Below are 13,150 nucleotides of genomic sequence, written 5' to 3'. Positions count from 1 at the left end.
CCGGAGCTCCATCTGGGTCTCCCACATGGGTGGCAGGGGCCCAAGCTCTGCCAATGCCTTCCCAGACACATTAGCAAGGAGCTGAATTGGAAGCAGAGTGGCCTTGAACCAGGACTTGGTCACCAGCACTGTCATATGAGATGCTAGCGTTGCAAGGGTGGCTTAAGCCACTGTTCCCCCATGCTAGCCCTGCCCCCATCCCCCATCATTTCTTTATCAAAACAGTTCTGTCCTGAGAAATAGCAGGACCCAGATTTTCTCTCCTACTGTAAACAACTAGAAAACGGGACAAAGTAGGCCAGCGCCATGGCTCAATAGGCTAATCCTCTGCCTGAGGCACCGGCAACCCAATTTCTAGTCCCGGTCGGGGTGCCGGATTCTGTCCCGGTTGCTCCTCTTCCAGGCCAGCTCTCTGCTGTGGCCTGGGAAGGCAGTGGAGGGTGGCCCAAGTGCTTGGGCCCTGCACCCGCATGGGAGAGCAGGAGGAAGCACCTGGCTCCTGCCATCGGATCAGCGCGGTGCGCAGGCTGCAGTGGCCATTGGAGGGTGAACCAACAGTAAAGGAAGACCTTTCTCTCTGTCTCTCTCTCTCTCTCACTGTCTACTCTGCCTCTCAAAAACAAACAAAAACAAACAAAAAAAGAAAACGGGACAAAGTAAGTGTACCACGGCCTCAGGCACTGCAGGACGGGCGGTAGGGACTTGTGATCCCTGACGGAGAGGAGAGAATGAAGCGATGCTGTGATCATCCGGGTTCCTGGTGAGAGACACACTGTGGACCTCACCGCACGGAGAAGAATCCCAGACAGCACACAGTGGTCTCGCAGGTAAACAGAAGGAAAGGTTGAGGTGACTTTGGATGGAAGCCGCTCTAGAGTTCCAGGAAAGAGCCGGCTGTTGGGGGAAAGCTCCAGAAATCTGCACGTGTGTCCCGCTGAGTGCTTGCTTCCTACTAGCTCCTTAGGGCCGGGCAGAGAACGGCCGGGAGCTTGGAGCTGCACACTCAGCAATTCTGAGAGTTCGCACGGGACTACGAGTTCAGCAAAAATCAACCAGCGGGGTCGCCCAGGGCATGTAGTAGAGGCCCAGCAAGGGCCATGGCCGAACAGCAGGACCAAACTTCCCCAGCACGAAAGAAGCACTAGGCTCACTCCAAAAACCTTAAAACAAGCTCCTGCAAAGAGTGTCTTATCTGCAAGGAACTAACTGCCAGCCAGATAAAAACTCAACACTCTTTAAAAGAAGATCTTAAAAAAACCACAGAAACCTAACAATGGAAACTTCCAAATATCCAGCATCCAATTGGAAAAAAAAAAAAAAATCACCAGGCTTAACGGGTAGCAGGAAAATCTGATCCATTCTATGAGAAAAAGACCTAAAAGTGATAGGGTTGAAAGAATGAGTGGACAGATACATTAAAACTGTTATTATAAATACGCACAATGTGAAGGAGTTAAAGAAAAACAAGTGGAAAGGAGAAGGACTGAAAGATATATAAAGATATATAATCGAACTTCTAGTGATGAGAACTACAATATCTGAGAGGAGAAATCTGTGGGTGAAATTAAAAGCAAACTGGATACTACAGGAGAAAAACAAGTGAAACTGAAAACACTAGAAACTATCCGAAATGAATCACAGGGTCGAAAAAGACTTAGAAAAATCTGCAGAAAGAACTTAACAGTCTCTGGGCTGGTGCCGTGCCTCACTTGGTTAATCTGCCTGTGGCGCCGCCATCCCATATGGGCATGGGGTTCTAGTCCCGGTTGCTCCTCTTCCAGTCCAGCTCTCTGCTGTGGCCCGGGAAGGCAGTGGAGGATGGCCCAAGTGCTTGGGCACCTGCACCCGCATGGGAGACCAGGAGGAAGCACCTAGCTCCTGGCTTCGGATCGGCCGTGGCAGCCATTTGTGCGGTGAACCAACGGAAGGAAGACCTTTCTCTCTGTCTCTCTCTCTCTCACTGTCTAACTTTACCTCTCCAAAAAGAAAAGAAAAAAGGGAATTAACAGTCTGCAATCTGCTGGGCAATATCAAGTGGTCTCATATATGCATAACTGGGGAAAAAAGAATAGTTTTTTGACAAAATGATGGCCAAAAATTTTCTAAATTTGATAAAAACTGTAAATAAATACCACAAATCCAAGAATCACAATAAATAACAACCCAAGGGGGGAAAAGCCATACCAAAGTATGTAATAATCAAATTACTAAAAATTAATGATAAAATCTTGAGAAAAAAGATTTTATAGACCTTTATAGATAATATAAGAAAATTATACACACTTCTGATCAAAACTATGTAAGCCAGAAGTCCATGGAATGAGAGCATTAAGGGGCTGGAAGAAAAAAATTGATCAACCTAGATTTCTGTATCCAGTGGAACTACTCATTCAACGTGAAGGAGTAATGTTAAACGTTCAGAGAATTCAGCACCAGCATATCAGCATTACAAGAAATGTTAAAGAAATAATATTTGGATCTACACAAAAGCATGAAGAAATGGTAAATAGAGTAAGAAGGCCTTTTTAATACCAATATTCTTTTTTTTTAAGAATTATTTTATTTATTTGAAAGACAGAGTTACAGAAGAGAGTAGAGCCAGAGAGAGAGAGAGAGAGAGAGGTCTTCCATTCTTCTGGTTCACTCCCCAAATGACTGCAAAGGCCAGAGCTGGGCTGATCTGAAGCCAGGAGCCAGGAGCTTCCTCTGGGTCTCCCACATGGGTGCAGGGGCCCAAGGACTTGGGCCATCTTCTACTGCTTTCCCAGGCCATAGCCGAGAACTTAATTGGAAGAGGAGCAGCCGGGACTCAAACCGTCGCCTATATGGGATGCGGGCACTGCAGGCAGCGCCTTTAACCCACTGCACCACAGCGCTGGCCCCTCATGCCAACATTCTTTAAAATACTGAAGCAAAAATAAGAACAGTACTGTGGAGGTCGTAACATCTCTAGAAATAAAATTCATAAACTAGCACAGAAGATCGGAGCACACAGCTGGAAGGCAATGCTCTCCATCAGATGAAGTCATTACAAAGAGCCCTGGGAAAACGGAGAAGGCAACAAGAGGGTGGGTGTTTGGTGCAGCAGGGGAGAGGCATTCCCTGGGTTTGAGTCCAAGTCCTGCTTCTGATCCAGCTTCCAGCTAACACACACCCTGGGGGGCAGCAGGTGGTGGCTCAAGTACTTGGGTCCCTGTCACCCATGTGGGAGACCAAGAATGAGCTCCTGGCTCCTGGCTTCAGCCTGGCCCAACCCTGGCTGTTGCAGGCATTTGCAGAGTGAACCAGAGGCTGGAAGCTTGCGCTCTCTCTCTCTCCCCGCCCCCCCCTTTCAAAACAATTAAAAAAATAGAAAAGCAAAAGGTAGCAGACAACAGGTGGGACAAATAGAGAACAAGCAGTGATATGGCACACCTAAGCCAAACAGGTGTATGTATTTGTAATTAAATGCAAATGGCCCAAACAGCCAATTAAATGACAAAGATTGTTCTGTGGGATAAAAAGCAGGACACTAATTTTAAATATAAAAATGCAAATCGTTTTAAAAGTAAGAGAATGAAGAAATAAATTCATGCCACACTTATCATAAAAAAGCTAGAGTAGCTACATTAATCACAGAAAAAGAAGACTTGAAATGAGGAAAATCACTAGAGATCTAAGGGGTCATTTTGTAATGACAGGGAGAAAACTGAAGAAGATATAACAAACCCAAATGTGTGTGCTTCCACAATAGAGTGTCACGGTGCATGAAGGAACAAATAGGTAAATCCACAATTATAACTGAAATACATACATTTCATCATTCCTCTCCCAAGAACTAGTGGAACAAAAAGAGAAAAATCAGGTGAGTTAGCAAGGATATAGAAGACTGGAACAGCACTACAGTCAACTGGACCTAACTGTCATGCGCGGAATAACTCCCACAACAGCAGAATAGAATCCATATTTCTTTTCAAGTTCTCCTTGGATATTCACCAAGATAGACCATAATTTGGGCCATAAGGAAAACTAAACAAATTTTTAAAATTCAAACTCATCAAAAATAATTAATTTAGAAGTAAAAAATGGAAAGATGTTTGGCAAATACTCAAATATTCAGAAGCTAAATATTCCATTTTAAATAATGCATGGTTCAGAGAAGAAAATGCAATGACAATTTAAAATTATTTTGAACCGAATGAAGAGGAAACATAATTTTTAAATACGGATTTACATCGTTTTTATTGTATTCATTTTGCTGTGCGACAGTCACAAGTCCAGAACAGTTTCATCCCTCAGGAAGAAGCTCCATACCTCTTGCTAGTCAGCCCCAACTCCCCCTCCTTTGGTCACTGGACAGCTCTAACCTGCATTTTGTTTCCACGGAGCTGCCGATGCGGAACGTGTCACGTAAGCGGAGTCTTACAGTAGACGTCCTTTTGCATCTGGCTTCTTCCATTGAGCGTTTGGGTGGTGCTTTAGAGTGTTAACTGTTTGTAACAGAAAAGAAGCAAGACTTGTTTTTGATATTTTGCCAACACAATAGGTATAAAATCATCTTTTCAACAAATGAGTCTGGGTCATGTGGATGTCCATATGTAAAAGAATGAAGTTGGACCCCTACCTCATCCCATAAACAAGAGTTAACTCACATGAGTCATAGATCTAAACATAAAAGATAAAAATATAAAGCTTTTAGAGGAAATATAGGTATAACTATTTTATAAAATGTTTGTTTATTTTCATCTATACTTGAAAGGCATAATGACAGAAAGGAAGAGAGAGAGAGAGAGAGAGAGAGAGAGAGAGATCTTCCAGCCACTGGTTCACTCCCCAAGTCTGGGTCAGGACGAAGCTAGAGGCCCAGGGTTCCGTCTAGACCTCCCATGTGGAAGTCAGGGCCCCTTGCACCTGGGACAGCACCTGCTGCCTCCTGGATCAACAGGAAGCTGGGTCAGAAGGGGAGTAGCAGGGACTTGAACCGACTCTCCAGGACGACATGCATGTATCCCAAGTGGTAGCTTAACCTGCTGCGCCATAATGCCTGCCCCAGGTGTGAAACTTCTAACTTTGGATTAGGCAATGGCTTCCTGGCTAGGACATAGAGAAAGGGAAAACAACAAGAAGTAAACAAATTGGACATCACGAAAGCTAAAAATGCTTGTGTGTCAAAGGTCACTGTCAAGAAAGGGAAAATACCATGATGGTAAGGGGAAAATATTTGCAAGTCACATATATGATAATATGATATGGGAGTTATATCCAGAATATGTGTGTATAAAGAATTCCTATAACGCCACAATAAAGACAATCCAACTTTTAAGAATAGGCAAAAGATCTGAAGATATTTTTCCAAAGAAGATATACAAATGGTCCATAAGCACATGAAAAATGACAACGCTTTTAGTCATTAGGACAATGCAAATCAAAATTACAATAAGGGGAGGTGGCCAGCACTGTGGCATAGCAGGTTAAGCATCTGCCTGCAGTGCCGGCATCCAATATGGGTGCTCCCGGCTACTCCACTTCCGATCCAGCTCTCCGCTGTGGCCTAGGAAAGCAGTAGAAGATGGCCCAAGTCCTTGGGCCCCCTGCACCCATATGGGAGACCCAGATGAAGCTCCTGGCTCCTGGGCCAGCCCTTGTCCTTGTGGCCATCTGGGGAGTGAACCAGCATCTTTCTGTCTCTCCTTCTCTCTGCAAATCTGATTTTAAATAAATAAACAAATCCAAAAAAACAAATGAACAAAAAAACCACAATAAGGTACTGCTTCACACTCCCTAGGATGGCTGTCGCAGGAACTGACAGACAATAGCAAGTGTGAGAGTACGGAGAGCTCAGGAACCTCAGCCAGCGCTGGTTAGAAGCTAAGCTGGTGCCGTGGCTCACTAGGCTAATCATCTGCCTGTGGCACTGGCACCCAGGGTTCTAGTCCTGGTTGGGGTGCCAGATTCTGTCCTGGTTGCTCCTCTTCCAGTCTAGCTCTCTGCTGTGGCCTGGAAGTACAGTGGAGGATGGCCCAAGTGCTTGGGCCCTGCACCTACATGGGAGACCAGGAGGAAGCTCCTGGCTTGGGATCGGTGCAGCAAGCTGGTCGTAGCATCCATTTTGGGGGGTGAACCAATGGAAGGAAGGTCTATCTCTCTCACTGTCTAACTCTGCCTGTAAAAAAAAAAAAGAATCTAAAGTGGTGCAGCTGCTTTGGAAACAGTTTTTTGGTTTCTCAAAGAGTTAACCAAGGAGTTACCTTATGACCTAACAATTCCCCTCCTACAAACGAACCCAAGAGATTTGAAAATGCGTGTCCATACACACTATACATGCGCATTCATAGGAACAGTGTTCCTGTTGGCCAACAAGTGGAAGCAACCCAAATGTGGGTGGATGCCTAAAGGCAAAAACAAAACGTGGTCTGTCCATCCCATGGAACAGTATTCAGCCATAAAAGGCAGGGGATTCGAGCATCCGACATTACGGAAGGACCTGGAAAATGTCATGCTAACCAGAAGAATCCAGACACAGAATGTCGCATAGCGTGTGATTGTACTCGAAGGGAATGTTGAGAACCAGCCAGTCGGAGGAGATGGACAGCAGAGCAGTAGCTACGGGGGACGGAGAATTGGGCAGAGGGGAGGGCCGGCCCAGGGGTACCGGCTTCCTTTCTGGAGTGATGAGAATGTTCTGAATGAGCTCGTGGTAGTGATTGCCCAACCGAGTGAAGAAACTGCAGGAGCCCCGGGAAAGCCGCCCTGAAGTCTGGCCCCCTGCTCTGCGGACTGCTCTGAATTCAAGGACAGCAGGTGCGGGGAGAGGCTGTAGCCTCAGACGCCCTTACCTGCTCAGAGCCCAGACTGTCAGAGAGCTGCCTGATGCTGCCCTAGCTAAAGTCGTGGCTGGAAAGAAGCCGGAGGAGTGGGGGCCCAGCCAGTGCGGCTTGGTGGGGAGCTGTTGTGCGTTTCCCACCCAGGTCCATTGGTCCTTCCGGGAGAACCCTTTCCCCTGGGGCGCACAAGTGTCTACGTCTCACTCTTTTTTTTTTTTTTTTTTTTTTTTTTTTTTTTTGACAGGCAGAGTGGACAGTGAGAGAGAGAGAGAGAGAGAAAGGTCTTCCTTTGCCGTTGGTTCACTCTCCAATGGCTGCCGCGGCTGGCGCGCTGCGGCCGGCGCACCGCGCTGATCCGATGGCAGGAGCCAGGAGCCAGGTGCTTTTCCTGGTCTCCCATGGGGTGCAGGGCCCAAGCACCTGGGCCATCCTCCACTGCACTCCCGGGCCACAGCAGAGAGCTGGCCTGGAAGAGGGGCAACCGGGACAGAATCCGGTGCCCCGACCGGGACTAGAACCCGGTGTGCCGGCGCCGCTAGGCGGAGGATTAGCCTAGTGAGCCGCGGCGCCGGCCTACGTCTCACTCTTTAAATACTCCGTCTGCCTTTTTCTCCTGTTAACCTGTCTGTTGTCAGATCATTACCGCAAACCCCTTTTCCCTGACAAGACTAAAAACCACTGAACCACGCATTTGAAAATGGTGTTATTGTATGTTAATTTCATCTCATTGAAAAGAAATAAAGATCTGATTTAAAAAAAAAAAAAAAGACTGCTATCAGGGATCAAGGCTTTTTAGGAGGGTCTTCCCAGTGGCATCTGGGTTACCTTGTGCCAGTGCCTCCTCCCAAAGACTGCGCAATCTATTTTCTCAGCAAGTCTAGCTCCTAGGACTTTTGCTCTCAGCCGTGAGGGCTACCAGGCTGCCCCAAGCTCTGACAGGCCCTGCCCCGGCCGCAGAGGTGGCTTTGCGAGCTCACATCCCTGCTTATGTCTCCGAAGTAGCAGTGCCCCAAAGCCACGGTACGTGGCTCCCACAGCCAGGCTCCAGGAAAGGGGGAAGGCAGAAGGTCGTGGGCACTTTACGGCTTACAGGAACCAGTCTCACATCGCCACTCTTTCGATCTTAGGCATTTCTGTTGGACGTTATATCTGAGTTCACAACGGCAGGCCCTAAACTTGAGCCCCAGTTTCTCTGACTCAAACATTCAATCTTTCTTAGAACGACCAGAATGTGTTTTGGAGCAGATTATGAAGAAAAGGCCTCCCCCCCAGCCTTCCGAAGACGAGACGAAGGCCCTTCTTCCCCTTCCCTCTCCCCCCCCCCCTTCCCTCCCTCCTTCCTTTCCCTTAAAAAATTTATGGTAAAATATTCATAACAACATTTATCATTTGCATCATTTTAAAAAAATATTTAGTTTATTTATCTGAAAAGCAGAATGACACAGGAGAAGGAGAGACAGAGGTCTCCCATCTGCTGGTTCACTCCCCAAATGGCCACAATGACCAGGGCTGGGCCAGGCTGAGGCCAAGAGCCTGGAAATCCATCTGGGTGTTGCATAGGGGTGGCAGGGGCCCAAGGACTCGGGCCATCTTCTGTCACCTCCCCAGGTGTGTTATCTGGGATCTGGGCGGGAAGATGAGCAGCTGGGACTGGAACCAGTGCTCTGATAGGATACTGGCATTGCTTTTTTGCTTAAAAAGCAGAGTTCTGGGGGTATCAAACACATTCACACTGATCCTCACTCACCCTTACCAGCCATCTCCAGAACCTTTTTCATCTTAACAAAACTCAGACTCTGTACCCATGCACCACTAACTCCCCGCCTCTGCAACCCAAGCCCAGCTACATGTTCTTCCTTTCTGCCTGTGTGTGACCACCGTAGGTACCTCCTGCAAGTGGAATCCCACGAGCTTTGTCCTTCTGTTTCTCAAAAAGGCTCAGCTGGTTCCCGAGCTGGCTCATGGGACTGGGTGTTTGATGTGGTGGCCAGGAGGAGCCGTAGGAGAGGCCTGAGTATGGAAACAGCTCCTGACAGAATCAGGAGGGTTTGCCTCACCCTGCTGACAGCTGGAAATTCTTTCTGCTCCTCTGTGAGAGTGTGTCACAAACAGGAGACTTTTCAAGCCCAGCCCCAAACACAGGCATTCTTCCCTCGTCAGTGCGTCTCCTGGGCCCCAGCGAGACAGCTGGACTTCCCACGCAAGCTGAAGCGTCCAAGTGCGAGCGCGCCTTGCTGGGTCAGCCTGCTCCAGCTTAGCCTTGGCGGAGATCGCTGGCTGTGCAGGAGCAATGGCTGCTTCCGTACCTGTAGAGGATGCGGTGTGCAGCACTGTCCAAGCGTCCGGTTCTGCAGCCACGTCGAGTGGGCGTGAGAATTTTCTCTACTTAGCCAGTTTTCTGACATTCACAGCAAGGACTTGAGTCTCATGCTCGTGCGTCATCCTGCCACTGACTCTTTTTTTTTTTTTTTTTTTTTTTTTTTTTTTTTTGGGACAGGCAGAGTGGACAGTGAGAGAGAGAGACAGAGAGAAAGGTCTTCCTTTGCCGTTGGTTCACCCTCCAATGGCTGCCACGGCTGGCACGCTGCAGCCGGCGCACCGCGCTGATCCGATGGCAGGAGCCAGGTGCTTCTCCTGGTCTCCCATGTGGTGCAGGGCCCAAGCACTTGGGCCATCCTCCACTGCACTCCCTGGCCACAGCAGAGAGCTGGCCTGGAAGAGGGGCAACCGGGACAGAATCTGGCGCCCCGACCGGGACTAGAACCCGGTGTGCTGGTACCGCAAGGCGGAGGATTAGCCTAGTGAGCCGCGGCGCCGGCCTGCCATTGACTTTTGTGAACCAATTCCTTATCATTGCAAAAGAAGATTCTTCCCTGGGTTTGCGGTAAGGCCACAGCTAGTCTGGAAGCAAGAAGAGGAGCAAAGGAAAAGGATACACAGGCTCTGAGATGTCTCGGGGCACATCTGCTGGTGGAGAGCTGAGAGCAGCCCAAGCGGCAAAGCTTAGCGTTCTCCAAATTCTCATCTGAGGCTGCCTGTGTGGCTCCCCAGTGTGGACACTCACATACAGAGCTGGCGTCCTGTTCAGCTTCTACAAAACACACCCATCTGTTGATGTGTTTTATTTCTACAAAGGACCATTCCTCCCAGACTTCACAAGCCTCAGAAATCCTACAATAAAGACCGTACCATGGGGCCGGTGTTGTGGCACAGCGGGCTAAGCTTCTGCCTGTGATGCCAGCATCCCATGAATGCCAGTTCCAGTGCTGGCATTCCAGTGCTGCTCCATTTCTGCCAATGTGCCTGGGAAAGCAGCAGAGGATGGCCCAAGTGCTTGGGCTCCTGCATCCACATGGGAGACCTGGATGGAGCTCCCGGCTCCTGGCTTCAGCCTGGCCCAGCCCTGGCCACTGTGGCCATCTGGAGAGTGACCCAGCAGATGGAAGATCTCTCTCTGTGTCTCTTCCTCTCTCTGTGTAACTGCCTTTCAAATAAATAAGTGATTTAAAGAAAAAACAATGTTGTAGGTAGGGCAGGAGCAGCTCTTCCTACGTGTCTGGAGACCCAGCTGGGAGAAATGAGACAGAGCATGGGCAGCAGAGGGCGGAAGGGTGGGAGAGACGCAGAGACAAGGGCAGAGATTGTCCCTGGAGACCTCATAAGACAGTGGCCTCCCTGGCTGGGAGAGGCAAGCAAGTCCCACAACAGGTTATACTTGCACATTCTTGGTGTCTGATATTAAGCACAGACTTGGAAGTGGCGGTGGAAAACGGGCCTGGTGACCCCTGGGTGCCACTCCAAGGGCTCGCTGTTCTCAGTCTAGCCCGTCTGGTTTGGAGGAGGAGCAGCAGGGGAACGGGCAGTTGAGTTCCTGTGTGGAGAGCGTGTGCCCATTTTCCTGGGTTCTGCGTCAGAAATCAGCAGACTGGGGCTGAGACATGATTCTGCCACTGACTCACCTTCTGACCCGGGGCCAGCCCTGCCCGTGGCTTTATCAACTGTGAAACGAGGGAGTAAGACTGGATTCAATGCAGCGCACACTCATTAAATGTGCACAGCATGCAATGTTGTATAAGAGCTGTTCTTTGGGCTGTCCTAGGGCTCCACGACCATGGAGTTTGCACACGTGTGTGCGCGCACACACACATACACACTTAACATCAGATGCAGTTATAGAAACCAAACCCAAGTCTAAAGGAAAATGATGAAAGCAGGAAATTGAGTCTACCTTTGGAAACTTACGCCAGGTCACTTCAACAAGTTTGTTGAAAAACAGATTTAAAAGATAGTTTCTTTTGGTACAATTTTTTTTTAAAATCCCATGCATAGTTTTTCCATAATATACGTGCTTCATGAACTTTCTAGGTATGAATTTAAAGGCATTTTTGGCACCAAAATAAACTTACCTTTTATTTCCACTTTTTGCAAACTTTTTGAAGTCCCCTCATAGGCTTCCTGGAGGAGCTAGGCCTTGAGTGGGCTTGAATAAAGGGTTGATACGGGAGGGCAGATAGGCGATGCCTCTGGCATATAAAACAAGCGAAGAAAAAGAGAGGGGAGAAGGAAGCAGGTGGCTGTGATCCGAGCAAAGGCGCCTGGGCCATGGTGGCTCCCAGTCAGTATCTGCTGAGTGCCGGCGGCTGCCGGAGGATTGGGCTGGCCGGGCAGACCAGGCCCTGCTCCTGGCTGGGGAGCCCATCTGGGCTTCTGCAAGGGAGACAGACCTCCACGATGGGCTCTGTGTCCAGGGACAGACGCACCCGGGAGAGAAGGGAGAGGAGGGCTCAAGCTGAAACAGCTCCGCGGGCTGGGAGGAATGTAAGGGAGAACGCCAGGCAGGATTTCCCCGGCTTCCTGGGGCCAGTCAGACACGCCAGGAAGGGGGAGAGAAGGAGACGGTGAGGAGGGTTGTGCGGGAGGTGGAGACAAAGAGAGGCAGGTGGTCCTGAGAGGTGAGAGGGGTTGAGGGAGGAGAGGGTCGGTTAGGTTTTGTGCAGAAATTCTGTAGAGGTTTTAGTAGTGAGAGCACTGGGGCCCATGGAGGTCACGATTGCGACGTGGCCTGTGCATGAGACAGAGGACGGGCTGCCTGGGAGAGTGGGCAGGGCAGGCGCTGGAGCAGAAGAGTGTTTGGACAGACGGAAGTACCTGGGAGAACCCAGGGAGGTGACGCAAGTGGCGGGTGGGAGGCCGAGGAGCCGAGGGGAGGCGGCCAAGGGGTTGGTCATGGAGAGATGCCCTGAGCAGCCAGCTTCCAGGGCCCCAGGACAGGAAGTGGGAGCAGAGGTGTAAGGGACCTGACAGGAAATGGGAACCAGAGCAGGAGAGGTAGGAGCAGGCCTGAGATCGGGGTGGACCCAGGTGGCTCGCTCAGGCTGGGGACTCCAGGGGGCCCTGAGCTGGGGGAGAGGAGACAGGAGAGGAAGGAGTGTGGACGGAGCTTCTGCAGCCAGAGGTGGGCTCTGGGGGTCTGAGGAGGGTGCAAGGCTCAGGGACGGGGCCCAGCCTGAGAGGAGTTTGGGGTCCGCTGGTGCCCCCCAGGCAGGACCCAGCAGGTGCAGAGGGAAGAGGGTGGTCACCTCATGTGGGGCCCCTTGTGGCAGGCCCAGGGAAAGTTTGGGGTGCAGAGGCTTGAGACTGGGGAGAGGTAGGAGCACAGGAGACAAGGATGAGAGTGAGCAAAGGGAGGGGAGGAGTAGGGAGAAAGCAGTGGTCCTAGAGCAGCTGTCAGGGGTCTCGAGGGGATCCCTGGAGGGGTCTGAGGGATCCAGGCAGGAGAGCGACGGGCAGGCCGCGGTGGGGAAGCAGGCCCCAGCAGCTCTGGAGGGGCTGGAGCCGGGCCTTGGCCAGTGAAATCGCCCCGGAGGGTCTGTCCTCTCGTTCAGCCACAGCGCCTCTTTGGAAGTTGGGATGGTTCCCAGTGCCACAGAGTCCTGCCCAGTTCATGCCCCCTTGCTTCCATTCCTAGAGGTCCTGGGCCGAGAACCCAAGGCCTGACTGCCACGGCCGGGGGCTGTGACGTGGGGCGGAGGCCCTGACAACTGGGTGACCCTCCAGCTGCTCTGCTGGGCCGGGCAGGGCTCAAACCCTCAGACCTGGAGAGCCTAGCAGCTCCCCTTTCCCAGCCCTGGGACCCCCTCCCTACGCCGCCATGAGCATTTCCTACTGGCTCCTAGCCAGCACACTCCTGTGAGGGCAGGGCAGGCCATGGGCACTTCCTGTCTCAGAAGGCCACGCCAATAGCACAGCTGGCCTGGCCTCTCTGTTCTCCATTTGCTCAGCTCAGTTTCATTCTCTCTCTCTCTCCCCCCCCTCTCTCCCCCAACCCCCTCGCTCTCTCTCTCTCT

At 50.5% G+C, this 13,150-nt stretch overlaps 1 long non-coding RNA gene across 1 annotated transcript; it reads right to left on the bottom strand.

The window, feature by feature from the left end:
• Nucleotides 1-4,194: 4,194 nt before the first annotated feature.
• Nucleotides 4,195-11,599, bottom strand: LOC138847202 (uncharacterized). The gene is made up of 2 exons (XR_011384879.1): nucleotides 11,210-11,599; nucleotides 4,195-4,469 (listed from the first exon to the last, which is right to left on the bottom strand). It is a non-coding gene; the product is annotated as an uncharacterized lncRNA (long non-coding RNA).
• Nucleotides 11,600-13,150: the final 1,551 nt, after the last annotated feature.

Source organism: Oryctolagus cuniculus, chromosome 20 (assembly GCF_964237555.1).
Source record: "Oryctolagus cuniculus chromosome 20, mOryCun1.1, whole genome shotgun sequence".
NCBI lineage: Eukaryota > Metazoa > Chordata > Mammalia > Lagomorpha > Leporidae > Oryctolagus > Oryctolagus cuniculus.
Note: the sequence above shows the minus strand (reverse complement) of the source record. Positions and strands in the feature narration are given on the sequence as shown.